At 42.1% G+C, this 13,871-nt stretch overlaps 1 protein-coding gene across 41 annotated transcripts in view; it reads left to right on the top strand.

Annotated features, from left to right (window-relative positions):
• The first annotated feature begins 3,072 nt into the window (after positions 1 to 3,072).
• The window catches only part of OSBPL6 (oxysterol binding protein like 6), a 214,829-nt gene continuing 204,030 nt past the window's right edge, over positions 3,073 to 13,871 (top strand). For all 41 annotated transcript variants that reach the window (XM_081579572.1, XM_081579545.1, XM_081579540.1 and 38 more), the window contains exon 1: positions 3,073 to 3,222. The gene's annotated coding sequence lies outside the window, so the exon portion shown is untranslated. The remainder of the gene's footprint in view (positions 3,223 to 13,871) is intronic.

The following is a 13,871-nucleotide window of genomic DNA, read 5'->3' as shown; positions in this document are numbered from 1 at the left end:
AAGAACTTTCTTACATCCAGACGTTTGTCTTTTGCCACATTTAACCAGTTACAACTTTCAGAGCTGAATGGCTGTTGCTTCACTTCTGTTTAAATGAAACTCAAACCTCAGGCAACTTCAGCTTTCTCCACTCAGACAAACACAAACCTACAAGGGGATTCTGGAAAACAGAGTTTCCAGAATAACCAATTTGCCTATAGAACACTCCTGCAGAAATACCATACCATGGCTGCAGAGGATGGGGTTTGTTTCTTTTTACCAAATGGATCAGATGACTCAGCTTGGAAGCTGTGAGGATTAACCACCAGCCGGATAACTTTTGACCAGTGGGAGATAGGAATTGGGAGGGAGCTTGCAGGTAAATTTCTTTTTTGGTCTTTGCTTTAACAGCTTCCGCACATGTTTTCTATAGAGCCTGCTTTGGCCACCTGATGGGAAGAACTGAGTCCCTGGGAAAGATTATGATGCTGGGAAAGATTGAAGGCAGGAGGAGAAGGGGACGACAGAAGATGAGATGGTTGGGTGGCATTACTGACTCGATGGACATGAGTTTGAGCAAGCTCTGGGAGCTGGTGATGGACAGGGATTCCTGGCATGCTGCAGTCCATGGAGTTGCAAAGAGTCGGACATGACTGAGCAGCTGAACTGAACTGAACTGTTCATAGACACATCACATGGCCAAGGAACTGATTGCATCTCCTCAGGGTCATGAAGCACAGACCAGGTTGGCAATACGCCACCATGTGTTTGCTTCCTGTTCTTCTTTGTTGCACATGTTTTTTTCCTCACTCTTGATGCCCTGGGATTGCATCTTTCACTGAAGCATTAGCTTTTCAGTATGCCTAAGCAATCCCAGCTAAAATTATACCTGTAGAAAAATTGCAATGAAAATAAAGTGTGAGAGTGATATGAAAAGAATTGATGGTGGGGACTATCATTCCAGTTTACTTCCGTATCCTGAAATTATGGCATTAATAGTAGTATTTAAGAATATCTTTATTTTCTTTCATTGAAAAAGCCTATGAACAAGTACTTCTGAGACAAACTGAAGGACTGAATCAGGAAGCAGAGATCCTTTTTGCCAACATATGACTTGTGACCTAACCTCTCAACAAGAGTACACTTAATGAAAACATTGCTTTATGGCAACTTCTGAGCAATAACTCTGTCATAGCTCAGAAAGCAGTGAAAAGCCTGTTATTCATATTTACATATATATGCCAGTCTAAGTTTTCAAAATATTGTGATACATAGACTGGAAAACCTGCCTTTATATTATTCCATGTCAGCTCTCTTCATTTCATCCATATCCCCAAATGGATGGGTATAGTGCCCTCACAGCTTATTTGACCATTAATCAATAAGACATGTAGGAGGCTTGCCCCCTGATATCTAAAACCTATTTTTCAAATAATAAAACAAGGAATTCCCTGACAGTTCAGTAGTTAGGACTCTGTGTTTTCACTGCTGAGGGTCCAGGAACTAAGATCCCACAAGCTGCACAGCTGCCAATAACTTACTAAATAAATAAAATAATACAACAGAGATACTATGGAATAGATTGAAAGCATACAAGTGTTCTTAAGGTAAAACTTGAGATTTAGGGTGTGATAGTCCTTTTACCCTCCCTAATAGTTTATGGTTCTCTGCTACTAGAGGTTCCCTTAAAATATTTGAGCATTGCTTTAGGTTAACTACTCTGCGTGTGCTCTCATCTCCTTTCACACTTGTATTTTCTTATATATGGGATTTACCTTTTTTTTATTTTTGAGAGAGAGAGCCTTTCCAGTAGAGTTTCTGTCAATAAAATCCAGATGAAAGGGGTGAAAATGTGGTGATGGTTAAGTGAAGGTCAGCACCCCAGTTGTCCCCTTGAGGAGAATTTCTTCATAGGGAAGGAGTTAAGGTGAAAACTGACACGTCACAGGGTCCAGCATCTATTATTTTTTGATAGGAGGATATGAGATTGATGTTAGGGTGGAAGATGCTAAACCAAAAAGTGAGATTGGAGAGTCAAGAGAAATTGTGCGAGAATGAGTGTATATGATTATCTTTCATAGCAAAACAAGGTTTGTTTTGTTTTTTTTTTTATCAGCACAGAGAACGGTGAAATGCCATCAGAATTGCCTCTGTGAATAGCAATATCTTAAATTTTTAAAAGCATCGCTACCCTCCTTCATCCAGTCCGGAACCTCAGAGGGCCCATAAAGCACTCCAGCGCTGCTTCTGTAGTAGCTCCTGTGACAATCCGTGTTCTCGGGATTTTTTTTCTCCTGAAGATGGTGATGACAGAAATGTCTTAAGATACTTCCCGATATTTCCTCAGTCATCCATCTACAGAAGAAATCACCCCGTCCTTCCTAGCATATTTGCCTTTAGGTTAACCTGCTCTGGCACAGGCTGGGAACGGTTTAAGACTAGAAGAATGTAAGAGGGTGGGAAGGGTTCCTAGGGAGGTGTTTCTCCGGGCCTGAGAACTTTTTGCTCGAGAGTGTCAGGGACGGCTGGGAGCAGGCAAACACAGTCCTGTCTGTTTACTCATCACCTGAATGAAGGCCCGAGACAGGGGCTGGGCATCGTCTCCGGGGAGGTGACCCGGCTGCTGTTCTCTTCCGAATCCGTTCTCTCACGGTGCTCCGAGCGGCTGCTCTCCGGGCCCTGAGCGCTGGGACCTTCTGGGCCAACCCGTGCGAGCCAGGGCTGGCCCACCTCCGCTGGCTGGAGCTAGGGAGAACCGGGTCGTTTCTACGGCGCTCAGGTCCGGGTTTGCCGGGTCAGGGGCTCCACGGCTGTGGTCTCTGGACAGCAGGGGTGTTCCCACCGGGGCCGGCCGGCGGTGAGCCCAGGCAGTGAGACCCCCGCGCGTCCCGAGGCTCGGCGCGCCCAGCCCGCGGCTCTCCGGGAGGCTCGGAGAAGGTGTCCAGCAGGTCCGGCGAGCGGCGGTTCCACTCCAGCTCCGCCAGCCTGCGGGAGCCGGGGGCGGGGAGCCGGGAGCGCCGCCCCGCCAGCGCGCCCCGCCCGTGGGAGAGGAGGGGCTGCGGCGCCGCGGACCACTGGAGGCGCAACGCCGCCGCCGCTGTGGGTGCCGGAGACCGCGGCTCCACGCAGGCGGCGTCCGCGCCTCGGCTCCCCCGGCCGGCCCGCGCGTCTGTCCGCCGGGGCCGTCTCCCGCCTCCCGTCGCTGCCACCGCACCATCGGCGGCACCGCTGCTCGTCTTCCCGGTAGGTGTCCTAGCTGCGGAGGGGACACCCGGAGCCGCACAACGGTGCCCGCACCGCGGCCCGGGGGCATTGTGCGCGGCCGGAGGGCCGAGGACCCTCAGGGACGCGCGGCCGGGCAGCCCGGCTTTTGGCCCCCGAGGCATCGTAGCCTTCTGAGGGTTCCCCTGGCTGGAGAGCGGGAGGTGGCGGTGACAATCCCGCCCCGCGGCCGTGATGGGAGGGGGCGTCTGGGTCATGGTCCCCGCTCCCCGCCCTCCCCTCCCCCTCGTGGTGGGGAATTCCGGGCGCCTGGCTCTCCCGCCCGCTTCCCCCCGCGCTCCCCGCGCCCCGGCTGCAGGGTTGGAAGCTGGGGCAGGGACAGGGACTGATGTAATTGTCGGCGGAGAACCGAACCCGCGCGCCCGCGCCCGCTCCAGCTAACGCCTACGCCGCACCTTCCTGGGAAGCTGGGGAGCCGAGAGGAGCGGCTGGGGAAGTTGTGCATTGGGTTTTATTGTGCGCGTGCACTGCGGACTGCCCTCTCGGGGCACCCCTGCCCACCCGCTGCTGGCTCCCCTGCAGCATTCCCTGCAGCCTTCGTTCACACCCCTGGCCGGGCCCGAGCCTGCCTTCCCTGGTTCACACCGGGACAGGGTTTGCATTGCAGGCAAGACGTGCTTCCCCTGCATCCAGCCGGGAGCTGCCCGCAAAACGTGTGGCCGGAGATGCTGGGGAGGAAGAAATGGGAGACCTGGGGAGGAAGCCGGGGAGAAGTAATGACACCAGCACATTTTTTTTTTCTTTAAGCCTCTGCTAAATACAGATATATCTGCATGACATCTTTTGAGCTGTTTTTGAAAGTTATGGCCAAATACTGATTTTGTAGCAGTTCTGTTATATACCTGAAGGTAGCTTAAACATAAGAGACTTAAAGCTGGGGAAAGCATTACATAATGAACGTGAAGCAATTGACACGAAACTAAGTGAACCCACAGGGGTGCCAGATTATTTCTTTCTCCCGGATGCAAAGTCCTATAGGCTTTTTCTCTATACGAATTTCCATTTTTAAATCTCTGGACTAGTTTTAGTAAATTGTGATTTCCCCCCCATACCAATTTTTTTTTCGTGACTATCTTTTCTTAAATTTAAAAATTGTATGCTAACGGATAGTTGTATTTCACAGAGATGATTAGCAAATATGGTCTCTCTCCAAAAGTAAAAAAATTTAATAGGCCATCTTAATATCATTAACTTTATTTTCCTCTTGGTAGTATTTTTTCCACCCTCCCTTCTCCCTTTTTTGTTTTTTGGAAGCATTTCTACAGTTTTAGGTACTGCGACCTCACAATGTTGATATTCCTATCCAATGCTACAGCATTGCAGATACAAAGACTAATAATAAATGAAACAGAAGACCTCGCAGTAACTCAGAGTGAGCAGAGTTCCCAAGGTCGAAGGGAAGCTGCAGTGTAACTGGGCTATAATCACCTATAGAGAATATGTATGCATAGCCCTCCTTGGATTATAAGGAAGGCCCTGATAGGTGGACTATTATTCCTATCATTCTTTTACCCAGAATGTCATGTGTTTCCCCCTAAAAATAATGTTTTTTTTTTCTCCAAGTAGAAACACAGCATTTTGAAATTAAAATCTTTGCTTTTAGAAAGCCTAAAAAATCCAGGGTTTGCCCATATTTTCAGTTTTGATGTTGATAGCTCAATTATACAATCAGTGGATGAATTCCTTTTGGGATATCTTAGTTTCAGATTATGATGATTTATAAGTTGTCTCTTGGCTATAGTAAAATGTGATTCTGTTAGACTTTTACAGAATTGCTTAAAATAAGTTTTCTTGTCCTTAGATTGCTTTAACCTTGTATTAGTTAACTTTATTCCAAGAAGAGAGGTAAAGTCCTTCCAAGATGAAATATTTGTTGTTGGATATCTGTAGCATTGTTAAAGAATTGTATAGAATTATACATAATTCTATAATTGTAGAGTTAGGTTAATGCATAAGTAGATAGAAGTTTGTGGTCCTGTATGGAAGGATAAAGCACGAATTCTCAAAAGAGGATTTTTTTGGTTGTTGGTTTTTTTTTAACTGCAGAGCTTAAGTAATAATTATAATACCTTTTTTTTAGTTTGTTTTTAATTTTGAAAAAAAGGTCTCATGTACTATCCGTTGATGTGTGAGACTTTTTTTTCCCACTCAACATTATGTCACTATGATTCATCTATGTTGTATGTGGCTGTAGTTCGCTGACTTACACTGCTGTACAATATTCCATTATGTATCTGAAACAAAATATGTTTCCCTGCTCCTCTACCAATAGCCCCCCCTTTTTTTTTCATTTGTAAGAAGATTGCAGAATGCTACTTTGCTCATTCATATTTCCTGGGGCACATGGTCAGGTGTTTCCCTTGGGTGAATACCAAGGTATAGAATTGTTGATTGTGTAGAATGTGTGAATATTCAATTTATAGAAATCGCCAAATTATTTTCCAAAATTGTACTAACTTACAGAAGCCAGGGAAACAAGCAAACACAAATAATCAAATACAAACAAGCATACATGTATGTGTGTGTGTTAAATTGCTTTCCCTTGGCATAGTGATTTGGAGAACATCTTGCTGGTAGTTCCAAAAGCAGTTGAATGACAATGTGGCAACATCTTTAAGACAGAAAGAGAGAAGAAAGAAAGACCTCCCAAGAAAAAAACCTTGTTGCTTACCAATAAAGTCAGAAGTTATCAAAAAAAGAAGCTCATAAGAGAATAAAGGACTCTAGACCTCTGTTATTCAGGGATGATTATCCACGTCCTCTGCTTCAGCTGTACATTCCTTACATCTCCTGAATAGATATATTCAATGATTTGAAATTCAGAGTGAACTTAGTAGCTTTGATCAAGAAAATGAACTAAAGTTAATTTTAGGGATAACTGACATGATGTATGTTACTTCTGATACTGACATGATGTCAGTTACTGAACTTGCTGGTCTGCCCTTCTAGTGTTGTTCTGAGTCTCCATGAGCTTTGGAGGTAGTTCTGTATCCATTCCTGGGCTTCCCAGGTGGTGCTAGTGGTAAAGAATGTGTCTGCCAATGTAGGGAACCCAAGAGATGCGGATTCAGTTCCTGGGTATGGAAGATCTCCTGAAGGAGGGCATGGCAACCTACTCCAGTATTCTTGCCTGGAGAATCCCCTGGACAGAGGAGCCTGGCAGACTATCGTCCATAGGTTCACAGAGAGTTGGATATGGCTGAAGCTACTTAGCACACACGCACACTGTGTGTATCCATTTGATTACCAAACCCTTGGCCGGTCACTCCTGTGGATCTCATGTGGCAGTGGTATGGACACATTGCATGTTCTTCTTCATTCAGCCCACGTTTACTGAACACCTAGTATGTGCCAGATGCCTTGTTAGGTGCTGGGTCAAAAACATGCCTGCCCTTAAGTATCTACTCAAAACAGCATCTACCAAAAACAAATCACTGTTGAATATGTATGCATGTGTGTGGGGTGGATCTGGCTTTGGTTTTAGAATTTGCATGAAGTGTCTATTTTTTCTTTTGTTCCCTAAACTTTTTCCAGATTTATGTTTAGACCTCCTTGAGTTGAGAGTGCTTTGGGGGGAAAAAAATGCAGTTCTTGCAAAGAACAGTTACTTTAAATACAGTTTTATTGATTTCTTAAAAACAGGAGCTTTGAAAGAATTTATTCATGGTTAAGTCCTATTGTCATGAAGACACATGTTATCAAGTAGGAGAAAGACAGATCGGGGAAGGGATAGTTGGATGGTTGAATTCAGATTTGTTGAGAATGGAACATGACAGTGTTGAATTGGTTTTTAAAGAGAAAAATAGAAAATAGAAAAAGATGAATGGTTATTAAGAGATCCAACTTGGGTATTACAGGAATCTCAACAGTATATTAAATCTTGATGGTTTCAGGACGAAGTTCCTGGTGGATTATGTGAAATATTTTCTTGTAAGTGGGTATTCACTTACATTGTGTTTGTATGAATGTAGTTTGTATTAAAATATAGTATAAAACAAATGCTAAATATCTGTAAAAGGATAATATAAATACAGTGATGAATTATGAGAAGCAGAAATGTCTGAAGACTCTTTCTTGCAGTGGTTTTGCAGATTATTTGAAAGTAAAAACTACCCCAGGTGAGAGAATTCCAATGGATAGGGCCAGTGTCTCAGAAAATCTATATAGTAAGTTGACAAAGGACAGAGCTACTCCAAGGAAGCCACTCCAACTAGTTTGATATCCAAGACTATCTAAGGGATAACTGGGCTAGAGAGAACATTAAGTATGTCACTTAACCCATAAAATAAGCTTAAGTAAATAAAAATAAGTTTAAATAGATAAAAATAATTAAGTAAAAAATTGGCAGATTATCATTTAATATCACCAACATTATGAGACTGAGTACAAAGAATCCATGATTAATATACAAAAGTTATCTTCTCCTTTAGAGATGATGGATTGATTATATGTTTTTCTAGTCAATAAAACCTAGAGGTCAATTCATAAAATATATGCAGAAGGTACCCAGACACTGAAAATACTTATATTTGCTTGATGTGCTGATTCTTGAATGACCTTTATATTAGATAAGGTGTTAGAGAGCTTCCCTGTTGACTCAGATGGTAAAAATTTGCCTGCAATGCCGGAGACCTGGGTTTGATCCCTGGGTCAGGAAGATCTCCTGGAGAAGTAAATGGCAACCCACTCCAGTACTCTTGCCTGGGAAATCCCATGGAAAGAGGAGCCTCATGGGCTACAGTCCATGGGGTTGCAAAGAGTCAGACATGATTGAGCAACACACATACACACACACACAAGGTGTTGGAGGTGTTCAGTTCAGTCCAGTCACTCAGTCGTGTCCGACTCTTTGTGACCCCATGGACTGCAGCACGCCAAGCCTCCCTATCCATCACCAATTCCCGGAGTTTACTCAAACTCATGTCCATTGAGTCGGTGATGCCATCCAACCATCTCATCCTCTGTCGTCCTTCTCCTCCTGCCCTCAATCTTTCCCAGCATCAGGGTCTTTTCCAATGAGTCACCTCTTCGCATCAGGTGGCCAAAGTATTGGAGTTTCAGCTTCAACATCAGTCATTCCAGTGAATATTCAGGACTGATTTCTTTAGGATGGACTGGTTGGATCTCCTTGCAGTCCAAGGGACTCTCAAGAATCTTCTCCAACACCACAGTTCAAAAGCATCAATTCTTCGGCACTCAGCTTTCTTTATTGTCCAACTCTCACATCCATACATGACTACTGGAAAAACCATAGCCTCGATTAGATGGACCTTTGTTGGCAAAGTAATGCCTCTGCTTTTTAATATGGTCATAACTTTCCTTCTAAGGAGTAAGCGTCTTTTAATTTCATGGCTGCAGTCACCATCTGCAGGGATTTTGGAGCCCCCCAAAATAAAGTCTGCCATTGTTTCCACTGTTTCCCCATCTATTTGCCAAGAAGAGAGAGAGGCTTAAAAAATCTTTTATTCCAATTCCAACCTTTCCCATTTTCCAAGTGCAAAAACTGAGGCCCTGAGAGTTGCCCAGTGAGGTGCCAGCTCCATTAGAAGACAGTGTGCCAAATAATTTACTTCTGTTGGTGGTAACAGGAACCCTAAATGATGTGTAGATGAATAACAAGATGAATCAATAGCAACATCTGCAGTGGATTTTAAGCTTTATTTCTGTCATTTTCTTTGAGTGGTTGGTATAGGAAGTGAAATCGAACATTTATTCCAAAGTTTTTCTTAGATTTTTAGAGAAAAGTCTTCATTTTTGAGGGTGTGGTGAGGGATTAAATAAATATCATTATTTAAAATTTTTTAATGTTTGCTATTTTGATACCCATAGCTTTATCTTTTAACTCAATGTACAGGAAAGGATAGGGGAAATTAAATTACCTTATGCTTCTCTCTTTTCCTTTATCATTCTCTTTCCATAAGCTAATATGAGACAAAATCGAAGTGTAGAGGGAATTGTCAGGAATAGGACATCAGCTCTTACTTTTTTACCTTGCATCTTATTGAAGCAATTCTTACTGTAACTCTTGAGACAGACCTATCCACCTTTAGAAAAGTGTGGAAGTAGAAGGGAGAACAGCAGCAGTATATTTTTAGAATCTTTTTTTTTCCAAAAGTCAAATCTAAAATAAACATGGCTTCAATTTCCAGCGATAGCTTTATTTCACAGCTCCTAAACCAGTGCTTACGGAGAAGGCAATGGCACCCCACTCCAGTACTCTTGCCTGGAAAATCCCACGGACGGAAGAGCCCGGTAGGCTGCAGTCCGTGGGGTCGCTAAGAGTTACACGACTGAGCAACTTCACTTTCACTTTCCACTTTCATGCATTGGAGAAGGAAATGGCAACCCACTCCAGTGTTCTTGCCTGGAGAATCCCAGGGACGGGGGAGCCTGGTGGGCTGCCGTCCATAGGGTCACACAGAGTCGGACACGACTGAAGCGACTTGGCAGCAGCAGCAGCAAACCAGTGCTTAAGTTTTATCATAAATTTGAAGTTACCTTGGTATATTTTTATACATAATACAATGTTGCTACAAGTAACATACTATGATCAACTACTAAAGTTTAAAGAATTAAGTATCTAAAAGAATACTGTAATTAAAAAATTTTTGTTACATGTCATCTCTGGAGATAAAGAGGAAAGTCTGATTTATTTTAAATTAAGATAACATTTTTGCTTTTTGTTTGTCTCTAGCAGCTAGACAAGCTTTTACTTATTCACACCCCATCAGGCAACAATCTGAACAGTTTTTGTGGTATAATTTCCCTAAAATAGAAAAAGTAGCACAATTTGAATGGCATGTTGATTATGAAAAGCCATTAATGAAATTCTTTTTGATCTCAATAAACTTCAAATTGAGCAAGAACTATAAAAAGAGTGTGATTTCCAAGGTAGGTCAAGCAAATGTAGGAAACTTTAGGAAGAAAGCAGGGAAAAGAAGAGATGAAATTCTATAGAAACTCAGTAAATTTCCAAGGTAGGTCAAGCAAATGTAGGAAACTTTAGGAAGAAAGCAGGGAAAAGAAGAGATGAAATTCTATAGAAACTCAGTAAAATGGAACAGGAAGGTCATGGAAGGAAGTAGATGGATATATTATACCCCAGCTTGTCTTCCAGTTTTATTTCAAAAAATACCGACAGAAGAAATAAACATGTAAATCTAAAGAGATGGTCTATTGTAGATGATGGGCTTCCCTGATAGCTCAGTTGGTAGAGAATCTGCCTGCAATGCAGGAGACCTGGGTCAGGAAGATCCACTAGAGAAGGGATAGGCCACCCACTGCAGTATTCTTGGGCTTCCCTTGTGGCTCAGCTGATAAAGAATCTGCCTGCAATGAGGGAGACCTTGGTTCAATCCCTGGGTTGGGAATATCCCCTGGAGAAGGGAAAGGCTACCCACTCCAGTATTCTGGTTGGGAAGATCCTCTGGGGAAGGGAAAGGTACCCACTCCAGTATTCTGGCCTGGAGAATTCCATGGACTGTATAGTCCATGGGTTCACAAAGTCAGACACAACTGAGGAACGACTTTCACTTCACTTCATTGTAGAAGATGTCTATTTCTACACTTAAAAAGGAGTTTTTAAACATCTTAAAGAAAAAAAAGAAAGCATAAGATGGAAATTGATAAATTCATTTCATTTAAGAAAAGGTAGTATGTATAAGAGGAAAGGGAAAACATCATCACACCAGGAAGAAACTATTTTTAACGTGTCATAGACTAGGGTTTACTTCTTAATATCCAAAGAGCTCCCATGTATCAATGAGAAAAACGACTGTTAATCTAATAGAAAAGGGGGCAAAGAAAATGAAGAAACAGTTCACAGAAAAGGAATTACTAGTGGCACTTACAAATATAAAATTATGCTCAACTCATATGAGAAATGCAATTTGAAACAATTTAACCTGTTAAATTGGCAAAGATCTTAATGTTTGTTAATTCCTTAGGGTGGCAGGGCTTCACAGAAACTGACAGGCTCATACATTGTTAGTAGGGGTACAAAATGGCACAGCATCTGTGGATAGCAATTTGGCAATATTGCCAAAATTAAGAAGCCACCTGTCTTCTCATCCCAGGAAATCTAAGAAGTTTGCTACAGATGTATTTGTACATTGCAAAATGAATTTCACCAAGACATCCATTGTGGCATTGTCTGTAACAACAACAAAGATTTAGAGAGCAAGAGATCCATCAATACGGGATTGGTTAAATAGGGAGCAGAAACAAGACTAGGTAGCTGTTATAAAGCTGATGTGGAATGATCTATATTTGTGGAGTGATTCTGTATTTGCTGATGTGGAATGATCTCTAAGATGTAAGAAGGGAACAAATCAAGGTGCAGAGCAGTTTGTGGTCATTGATGTTAAATATGTGTTTATAAATATGTGTTTATGTTTGTGACTCTGGAGACTACCTCTTGAAGGTGACTCAATGAACTAGTAACAGTGATTAGCTCCGAGGAAGAGAACTGAATGGTTGGGGTGGGAATGAGAAGGACACTTATTTAACATACTGTTTAAGTATACCTCTACTACTATTTGAACTCTTAAATATCTGAATATATTATGTATTCAAGCCGAGGTAATTTTTAAATTTCTTGAGGATCCCTTGTGTTGATCAAGAATGTTGAGTAGTTGTAACCAATAGCAGTCCTTTGCAATTTTAGGTCCTATTTTGTGTTGATATAGGAACATGATAGTTGTCATAAAGACTCACCCTCACTATTACCCTGACAGGCTAAAGTTCAAAGAGGAGGGAAACTGGCAGCGGTTGCCCTTTGGGACAGAGTTGGCACACCTTGGTTCTCTGCAGTTGCCCTGCCCTTGCCACTGTGCCCTAGCTAACAGGTCTTCCTGGAAAGGAGACTCAAGGGAGTTGATTAGGACCAGGGTGCAGATGAGAGTTCAGGGGGAACAGACATCAAAGAAGGTGGTGGCAGAAGCCTGAGGCTGGTAGAACACAGAAAGACAGATGGTAGTCATAGCCATCATAACTTCATAAGATGCAGCTTACAGTGATAATATGGAGAGAAAGTCATTTTATAGGTCACAGTCTTGAGGTCCTCTGCTACCCTTGAGGTTTGGTATGGTGTCCAGGAATATGCATTTTTTTAAAAGTGCCCATTCTGGAAATCACTGTCTCTTCTGCCTTCCTTGTTTTATAGCTAAGACGATTCCCTTCATCCCTTGAAAAAACCATTTCATGGAATATTTTTCTAATGATTTCTGAAACCATTTATGATATTCTACCCTTAAACTCATGCATTCATAGAGTGATCATTTCATCTTGTCTTTACCCTCCTAATGCCCACAAAGGGGTATCTAATACTAAGCTATAGAATAGTAAGAAGGAGAAAGCTGAGGAAACAGTTGAATGGTTAGTGGGTCATAACTTTGGGAAGAGTAATTATGTGCTGATATGGATTTTAAAAGCAGTAATGTGAATAACTATGAGTTAAACTGAAGAAAAGGAAAAACTTGGTAACTACCAGAGGTATTGTACTGCAAAATAATTTTCCTTAAAAGAAATAAAAATAGTTTAAATTATCATCATTAATACATATTTATGCAAAGTTAATAGACATAGCCTTCATTTAGAATTGGTCATTTTAAATCAGGAATGACACTCACCAAATATACAGTGGGGAAATGTTACGTCAGTCTCTTTCTTTTAACCTTTAGAAGTTAGGATTAAATATGTATCCTAATAAATGAATCAACTAAATACATGCATTACTTTTCTCTGTGGAAGTTCTGATAGTTTAGTACCTATGGTCTTTTTCAAGTTTGTTTAGAAACTAGGAGGAATAGGCAGCAGCCTTGAAGTGGTGTACCATGAGAAGAGTTGGGTGTCAGAGTGGGGAGATTTGAAGAGCAGAGAATGATAAAGGTGAGGGGGAGAGGTCAGAGAAACTCTTTATCACAGAAGAGGAAGTGGTGTACCATGAGAAGAATTGGCTGTCAGAGTAGGGTGATTTGAAGAGCAGAGAATGATAGAGGTGAGTGGAGAGAGGTCAGAGAAACTCTTTATCACAGAAGAGGAGGCACTGGCTGGCTCTTTGGGACATGTGTGTCAGTATCTAGAAGATTCCTTGTGTAACTTTCTGGGGCTATTGAAATTTCAGGATGCATTTGATCCTTAATCTGTGTATATAATGTGTCTAACTCCCAGTGGGAGTTTAGGAGCAGGTTTAGTTTGACATGAATGAACGTTTACATTTCTATAAGAGATTCAGTAGCATATGTTGGATAAAATACACGTAAACATGGTATTGTGCTTCTTCTTGCCAGACATTCAACTGTTTTTTCCCCCCCTTACTGTATTGCTCTTTGAAAATGGCCTGCTATCTTGTGGTGCTTTTTATCACAGTACCCACTTGGGAGAAGCAGTATATGTTTGACAGGAAGAGCCCTGGAGTAGGTATTAATATCATGGATACCCAAGTTCTGTTCCCAGCTTCTCCGCTTGTTAAGCATCTGACCCTGGGCCAGTAACACCTGGGAGCTTCATCTGATAAATGACAGCAAAACAGTCGTTGTTGGAGTGACCACATTTCCAATTAGTATATGAAAACACTTAGAGCACTATTAAGTCTTATGAAGACAGAAAGT

The sequence above is a fragment of the Giraffa tippelskirchi genome, chromosome 3, assembly GCF_054371585.1.
Source record: "Giraffa tippelskirchi isolate mGirTip1 chromosome 3, T2T-mGirTip1v1.2.pri, whole genome shotgun sequence".
Classification (NCBI taxonomy): domain Eukaryota; kingdom Metazoa; phylum Chordata; class Mammalia; order Artiodactyla; family Giraffidae; genus Giraffa; species Giraffa tippelskirchi.
The sequence above is the reverse complement of the archived record's forward strand: the minus strand, read 5'-3'. Positions and strand labels throughout refer to the sequence as shown.